At 44.7% G+C, this 9,036-nt stretch overlaps 1 non-coding gene across 1 annotated transcript; it reads right to left on the reverse strand.

Moving 5' to 3' along the window:
• Positions 1-702: 702 nt before the first annotated feature.
• On the reverse strand, positions 703-809 carry LOC138882451 (small nucleolar RNA R71). Its single transcript, XR_011404054.1, has one exon. It is a non-coding gene; the product is annotated as a small nucleolar RNA R71 (small nucleolar RNA).
• Between the last annotated feature and the right edge of the window lie 8,227 nt (positions 810-9,036).

Below are 9,036 nucleotides of genomic sequence, written 5' to 3' on the forward strand. Positions count from 1 at the left end.
AGTTGGGCGTGATCAAATTTTGGCGTCGTTGTCGGGGAATTAATGGTGTTATCAATTACAATTGAAAGAAGTACAAAAATTCTTATTGTAGTCATTTTTTTTTCTATACCCAATTTTTACATTGAAATTTTAACGTTTGTTGACTTGGTTGCAGAAGTGCATGCCTAGAAACTCATCCAGATCTGGTGAAGTATTTGAAGCATTATCAGATCCCGAGAAAGTTTTCAAGGCCTTGAATCAGGCTAATCGGAAAAACAAACAACAACCAACAACTACACAATTCGAAACAGTCATGGGGGATCACGAGGAAAACCCAGCGGTACCAATAGTGCCAGAGGCTGCTCTCTATGACTGGGCACAACACACAGCTGAAAATCTGTCCACAGCCATTGTAGTTCCGCAGATACAGGCTGAGTCATTCCAAATTACGAATAACATGCTGCACTTGTTGCAGAACAAGGGACTATTTTCAGGGTCGCAAGTCGAAGATCCTCAGCAGCACTTGAAGAACTTCCTCTCTATCTGCAAAACCCAAAGGCAGCCCAACGTAACTCCTGAAGCAATCAAGCTGTTATTGTTTCTATTCTCAGTGACAAGAGCTGCCCAACTTGGCTAAACTCACTTCCCATAAATTCTATAACAACTTGGGATGAGTTAGTCAGGCAATTCCATAACAAGTTTCACCCACCCAATAAGACTGCTCAACAAATTGATGAAATTTTGAGTTTTAAACAGAGACCAATGGAGACACTGCATGAAATATGGGAGCGCTTTAAAGGGATGTTGGTTATATGCCCGCACCATGGTATTCCAGATCTGATGTTGGGGCAGCGGTTTTACATGGGATTGTCAGATAGCGTGAAGAACATTGTTGATGCTTCAGCTGGTGGAGCATTTTTAAGCAAAACATGGAGAGAAGGCCAGAGTCTGCTTGACAAGATGGCACAAAATTCGGGATGGACAACCAGGAATGCACCTATCACTCTAGTGGTTCACTCAGTGCCCTTAGATCCATCCAACTCTATGGCTGAAAATATGGCCACCTTATTGACACATATGAGTATACTCACCAAAAAGGTGGAAGAGTCAGGGCAGAAGCAGCAAGTACACATCGTAGATACTACCAATGAGGGCTTGTGCGCATCTTGCATTAGTCAGCCAATTGGTAACCATTGGAATGCAGAACATGATCATCACCACTATTGAAGACATGAATTATGTGTCTAATTATGGAGGCCAGAGACAGGGTGGTCAGAATTAGGGCCAGCAAAATCAACAATACAGGCCTGTTCATCCACAGTTCAACAATGGAAACATGGGAGGTATGAGACCCCCTAACAATATGGCACCTTACCCAAGGCCACAGGGATATAATAATCAGAATCAGCAGTAGGGGTATCACCCTCCTCAGCAGCAGCATGGTGGAAGGTAGGAAGATGGGTTTGCTAGACTTGAGGCAATGATGCAGCAGGTTATTGGGTCTAATGCAAAGATTAATGAGAGAGTGGATGCACATAATGCAGCAATCAAGAATATTGAAGTGCAGGTGGGCCAAATTTCTATGTTTCTGAACAATCGTCCTCATGGGACACTACCTGCAGACACCCAGATAAATCCAAAAGATCAAGGCCCAAAGCAGCTGATGGCGGTAAGTTTACGTAATGGCAAAGATCTGGATGTAGAGCAAGAGAGGGCTCGAGAAACTAGACAAGCTGAGACACTTATACCAGTGCCCATTGAGCTGGATGAGTCAACGAAACTGACGGATGTGCCAGTCCAGCCTGCCCAGGAAGAGAACAACATTCAGAATGCGACCGAGAAAGAAGCTGAGACAGTCCAGGAACCAGTAGTTGATGTAGCAGCTGATAAGGATCAATCCTAGTTGATTGGGAAGAAGAGACCTCCTGCACCTTTCCCTCAGAGGCTGGCTAAGTACCAAAAGGAGGAACAATACAAGAAGTTCTTCGAAATGCTGAAACAAATCCAGGTAAACATACCATTGATTGAAGCTTTGAAGGAGATGCCTGGGTATGCAAAAATGATGAAGGACTTGATGTCCCGAAAGTTTGATTTCCAAGACTTGGCCACAGTTACTCTTACTCAGACATGTAGTGCGGTGGTGACTAGACCAATTGTAGAAAAGCTGTATGACCCAGGGAGCTTTACAATTCCATGCATTATTGGTAATTTTGTTTTTGCTAAAGCACTGTGTGATTTAGGAGCCAACATCAATCTTATGCCCCTAGCGATTTACAATAGGCTGGGCATTGGAAGAGCTAGACTCACCTCTATGTTGTTGCAGCTGGCTGACAGGACGGTGAAATGACCCTCTCGTATACTGGATGATGTGCTAATTCAGGTAGGAAAATTTGTGTTCCCTACAGATTTTGTGATCTTAGACTGCATAGTGGATGAAGAGATTCCCATAATTTTGGGAAGACCATTCTTGGCCATAGGGAGAGCTCTCATTGATTGTGAAACCGGGGAGCTCACGATGAGATTGAACGATGAGGAGATAACATTCAATGTGCAGAAATCTATGAGGCGACTAAGTGAATTCGCCAATTGTTCTCTTATTGATGTCGTGGATGTAATCGTAGAGACTGATGATGAGGTGCTAACTATTGAGGACCCCCTTGCTGCATGTTTAATGAATTTGGATGAGGTGAATGGAGAGGAACTGGCGGAATGGGTGTTGGCATTAGAGGGTAGAGGGTTCTGGGATAGAACTCTAGAATTTGAGCCCTTGCACTTGGAAAATCGAGAGACTCCTCCAGCCAAGCCATCTATCGAAGAACCACCAAAGCTGGAGTTAAATCCATTGACCAACCATCTCAGGTATGAATTCCTTGGACCTAACTCCACATTACCTGTTATTATCTCATCTAGTTTGTTAGATGTGCAGGCACAACAACTCTTTCAGGTACTTAAGGAGTGCAAGACTGCCATTGGGTGGACCATGGCAGACATAAAGGGGATTAGCCCCGCCTACTGTATGCACAAAATTCTACTGGAAGAGGGACACAAACCTTCCAGGGAACACCAAAGAAGGTTGAACCCTAACATGAAGGAAGTGGTGAAGAAGGAAGTAATAAAGTGGCTAGACGCGGGAATTATCTTCCCAATCTCTAACAGTAGCTGGGTTAGCCCAGTTCAATGTGTACTTAAAAAGGGTGGCATGATGGTAGTTAAGAATGATAACAATAAATTGATCTCTACAAGAACAGTCATGAGCTGGAGAATTTGCATGGATTATAGAAAGCTAAATCTAGCCACCTGGAAAGACCACTTCCCACTTCCTTTCATTGATCAGATGTTAGACAGACTGGCAGGGAGGTCACACTTCTGTTTTTTGGATGGGTACTCAGGATACAACCAGATCTCCATTGCACCGGAGGACAGAGAGAAGACCTATTTCACTTGCCCTTATGGCATTTATGCCTTTCGGAGGATGCCTTTTGGCCTATGCAACGCACCCGCCACATTCCAACGGTGCATGATGGCCATATTCACTGACATGGTAGAGGACATAATGGAGGTGTTCACGGATGACGTCTCAGTGGTGGGGAATTCATTTGATGAATGCTTGATAAATCTGACGCGTGTGCTGAAATGGTGTATCGAGACTAACTTGGTTCTGAACTGGGAGAAGTGTCACTTCATGGTACAAGAAGGCATAGTCTTGGGGCACCGGGTGTCACGCAAAGGAATTGAGGTGGATCATGCTAAAGTGGATGTAATAGCAAAGCTACCTCCTCCAACTTCAGTCAAAGCAATCAGAAGCTTCATTGGGCATGTCGGTTTCTACCGGAGATTCATAAAAGACTTCTCAAAAATTACCAACCCACTCTGTAAGTTGTTAGAAAAAGATCACCCTTTATTGTTTTCTGATGATTGTAGGGTAGCATTCAAGGAGCTGAAAAAGAGACTGGTCACAGCACCTATCATTGTTGCCCCTAACTGAGAGCAACCATTCGAACTCATGTGTGATGTCAGTGACTACGCAGTGGGGGCAGTGCTGGGACAACGGAAGGACAAGATGATGCATCCAATCTACTATGCTAGTAGAACGTTGAGTAGAGCCCAGCTGAACTATATTGTGACTGAGAAGGAGATGTTGGCTGTGGTGTTTGCTTTCGACAAGTTCAGATCATATTTGATTGGTTCTAAGGTAATTGTATACACTGATCATGCAACTCTCAGGTACTTGATTGAGAAGAAGGAGTCTAAGCCGCGCCTGATTCGTTGGGTGTTGCTGCTTCAAGAATTCGACCTTAAAATTCATGACCGTAAGGGCACAGAGAACCAAGTCGTTGATCATCTATCACGACTTGAGGGAGATGAAAATGCAGTTGAGGTTGAAGATATTCGGAAACCTTTCCAGACGAGCAGCTGCTCGCTACTAATCTTGAGGTAGCGCCATGGTATGCAGACTTTGCAAATTACATGGCCTGTGGTATAGTTCCCTATGACCTTTCATCTGTACAAAAGAAAAAGTTTTATCATGACTGTCGCATGTATTATTGGGATGAGCCTTACCTATTTAGAATTTGTGTTGACAATATGATCCAGAGGTGTGTCCCCGAGATAGAACAATCTTCTGTTTTGCAGGCTTGTCACGCATCGGCTTATGGAGGACATTTTGGAGGGGTCGGGACAGCTGCGAAAGTGCTTGAGGTCGCATTCTTTTGGCCAACAGTGTTTAAAGATGTGCACCAATGGGTGAAGGGCTCCAATGAATGTTAGCGGACCGGGAACATTTCCCGTCGCCATGAGATGCCCATAAACCCAATTCAAGAGGTGGAAGTATTTGATGTCTGGGGGATTGACTTCATGGGTCCCTTCGTCAGCTCCTATGGCAATAAGTACATACTTGTTGTTGTGGATTACGTGTCCAAATGGGTAGAAGCTGCAGCGTTTCTCACTAATGATGCAAGAGTGGTAGTGGGGTTTTTGAAGAAGAACATATTCACCAGATTTGGGACACCAAGAGCGATTATCAGTGACGGAGGCACTCACTTCTGTAATAGAGCTTTCGAGAAGTTGCTTGCAAAGTATGATGTACGCCACAAGGTGGCTACCCCTTATCACCCGCAAACTAGTGGGCAGGTTGAAGTGTCCAACAGAGAGATAAAGAGCGTGCTAACCAAGACTGTGAACGCCACAAGAACTGATTGGGCGAAAAAGTTAGATGATGCACTCTGGGCCTATAGAACTGCTTTTAAAACACCGATTGGTATGTCACCATATAAGTTGGTGTTTGGGAAGGCCTACCATTTGCCAGTAGAACTTGAACATAGAGCGTGGTGGGCACTGAAACAGCTGAATCTAGACATCGAGGCTGCGGGCACAACGAGAATCACAGAATTGCATAAGCTCGATGAGTTCAGACATCTTGCTTTTGAGAGCACAAGGTTGTACAAGGAAACAATAAAGAGGTTGCACGACAAGAACATTGTGGAGCGAAATTTCAATCCTGGAGATATGGTGTTGCTTTATAACTCACGATTAAGGCTATTTCCGGGTAAACTCAGGGCACGATGGTCTGGACCATTTAGAGTGGTCGAAGTTTTCCCTTCAGGTGCTGTCGAGATTGCCACAGAGAAAGACTCTCGTACATTTAGAGTCAATGGGCAGAGATTTTAACTATATGTGGGCATGAGCGAACCAAAGGAAGTGTCAGAGCTACACCTGACTGAACCACAGAGGTCGAGCGAGCCTTAAATGTGCTCATCTGCGTCGTGCCGCGACGTTAAATCAGGCGTTGCGTGGGAGGCAACCCACGAATGTGTTGTAAGTGTAATGCATAAAAAAAGTAGCAGGAACACGCCCAGATCGCGGTCCCAGCGTAACCGCGATCAAGGACCTCCTCTAAAAGAAGTCTACCGCGGTCCCAGTGTAACCGCAGTAGGACCGCGGTCAAATACCCCCTCTGAAAGAGGTCTACCGCGGTCCCAGCGTAACCGCGGTAGGACCGCGGCAGACCAGCGCGGGCCAGGTAAGTGCAGAATTTTTTTTCTTCTTTTTTTCCCCTCCTTTTAATAAACCTAACCCCCCACTATTCCCCCAAACCCTTCTTTTCTTCAAACCACCCGCAACCCCCATCCCCTTCTCTCCTCTCTTCTCTCTTTCACACCATCTCCTATCCCTAAAACCCCCATTGTTTCCCCTCCTTTCTTCTCCATCTCTCTCTCTCCACAACCTATCCCTTCCATTCATCCTCAAGGTAAGCTTCTATATTCTTTTCTCTTTCTTTTCCATAACTTAGTGTAATGAGTAGTCTAAATTAGTTTCAATTAAACCCTAGGTAGTGTTTTAGTGTAAATTTTTTTTATTTTTTTTCTTTCTTTTCTTTACTTTTCTCCATTATTTGCTTCTTTTGGCCATGATTGATGCTTAAATGGTTGGGTTTTCATTGTGCTTAACTTGGGGGTGATTTTTAGAATATTTGGAGGCCTAAACAAATTTTTTAGGGTGAAGCTTGGTGGAGGGGCCTAAATGGCCGAAAATTGGGGTGTGTTGTAAAATTTTGGAGCACTTTGTGCCCTTCTTAGTTTGTGGTGGTGGTAGCATTTGACATGATTCCCTTGTGGGAGATTGTGTGGGGTATTATATGGCGAAATTGTAGAATTAATAGTGGTGTGAGGGCAATAGTGGAGGTTGTCAACTCTGGGCACCTTACTAATTGGGTATACTGGCATTGATTGACAAAAGGAAATTGTTTGGTGCCATCAGGTGGCGAAGTCTGAGTACCATCCGACTGGCACATGTTAGGATGCATCTGATTGTTACCCTGAATTGTTTGTAGGTAATATGGCCCGCAAAAGGCGAAAGAGCTCGGCAAGAACTTCCCAAATGTCAATATATGATACCACCAGGTTCCAGTCACAGGAGGCAGAGGACGTGTTTCATGCTAAGGCAACCAAAAGCTTTGTCCCTGAGATTCCTGTTGACAGGGCTGCCCTCCGTATGGAAAAAGCAGACATGTATGAGGAAATCAGACGAAGGGAGATGGAGTTCTTGTTTGATGAACCTGAGACGGCAAACCCAATAATAGTCTGGGAGTTCTACGCGAACTGCCCAGAACATTTGTGCCAGTCTGTGATTGTGCGGGGCAGGGTGGTAGATGCCTCAATTCTGAAGATTCGCCAGGTCTTGCAGCTACCCTAGTTCACTGGTGACATTGATCATTACCACGACGCCCAAGGAGTCACTTGGGACACTATGATTGAGATAATCTGCGCAGGGGGTCGACCAATCTGGCTACAGGAAAACATTACCCTTCACTCCAAGTCGTTCACACACACCATTATTTGTAGCCAGTTATTGCTTACGGGCAACACGACAGATGTGAACCACCTACGGGCTCTATTGGTATGGTGCTTCGTCACCAAGAAAGACTTTGATGTGGCGAGAATTATTGAAGATGAAATGATCCTTCGATCACCTCTGCTATCTAAGGGGTTTTACTTCCCCTCACTTGTGATGAGGTTGTGTCTGCTAGATGGTGTCACCACCAATCCTACAGATGGAGCTTTGCCCGCAAAAGCGGCATTCAGAGCTTCAAAGATCACAGTGGGCAGAGATGCACCCACAACCATTGAGCTTGATGATGAGGATGACGCCCCAGCACCCATGGCACCATCCAGGAGATCCTGTGATGGAGCCGGATCGTCTCGGCGACCCCATACTGGAGCAGGGTTCTCTAGATCACAGTCTAGCCGACCCATGTTGCATTCTTTGGAGGAAGAGGTGGCAGATCTTCGCTCCTCGGTGGATGGCCTGCATGTGCGTATGGATGCCATGTCTCAGCGGCAGGCCAGGTCTGAGAGCCGGATGATAGCTTGGTTCCGTGCTTTGGGGAGGGCTTGTCATGTGGATCCCAGCACCGTCTCCGACTCCGAGTGATGCTCAGGGAAGTCTTCTTACCCTTCTACACTTTATTTGTGTTATGACATGGGGACATGCCATATTCTTTTTGTGTGGGGTGGGAGACTTGCTTTAGTGGTGTATTGTTAGTGTACATATACATTGGTTGTAAAATAAATAAATGTAGGAGACTCTTCCTGAGGACGGACCACTTGGACAGTACTCTTGAGGGAAGTAGTCCATTTAGATTTTTATTTTATTTTATTTTTCTTTTTAGGTAGTGTAGTAATTCCTCCTTGGTTTTTCTTTTGACCACGGTTCTTTTCCAAGGGCTTTTCTTGAACCGGGTTAGGTAGATTTTTCTTAATATTTTTAGGACCCTTAGGACTCTATTGGACCAAGATGGGTGAAGGCAAGAATGCAACCCGTAATGTACACACCTGCAAATAACTAAAACGAACTTGAGGGTGCGACGTCTAGGCTCGTTTGTAGACTCGTAATTTTATGCCTTAATTCTGCACACCTTGTCTTTCTTGAACGCTCACGTGAGTTTGTTGACAAACTAATTCGGAATGAGTTACATGCCAAGTGTGTGTGAGATAATACTTGTATTCTGTGCTTGCATGCGATACCTAGAACTTGCCCTGTGTGTTTGCAAAGCGAAGTAGAAGTTGTTTGGCCTTAGAGATGATTGAGGCAGTTCCTTGTGTAGCCTGTATAATTATGAATCCACATGTACATATTGCCATAGTTAACCCCTTCGAGCCTGAAGCCTGTTCTTTGATAACCTTACAATAACCTACATCCCTCTGTTTGAATAGTTTGACTGTTTGAACCTGTACCTCCTAGAAGCACTTGAATCGTTAAAGAGCATATAAAAGTCAAAGTGTGGGGTAGTAATGGAGTGGGAAAAGGAAAATACTTGAATGGTGCAATGGCTGTTAAAAAAAAGGTCAGTTGCACATAAAGAAAAGTGGGGGTAGCCTATGAAACAAGTGTGGAAGAATGATTGGGTTGAACATGGAAATTGGAATAAAGGGAACGATTGTATTAAAAGTGCTTAGGGAGGTTAGTCACTATATCCAAATATATCCTACCAGTCCCTTAGCCTACATTATAACCAAATAAAGACCTCTTGATCGTGGACTGAACAACTCGATTAGTAGA

The sequence above is a fragment of the Nicotiana sylvestris genome, chromosome 11 (genome assembly GCF_000393655.2).
Source record: "Nicotiana sylvestris chromosome 11, ASM39365v2, whole genome shotgun sequence".
Taxonomy (NCBI): Eukaryota; Viridiplantae; Streptophyta; class Magnoliopsida; order Solanales; family Solanaceae; genus Nicotiana; species Nicotiana sylvestris.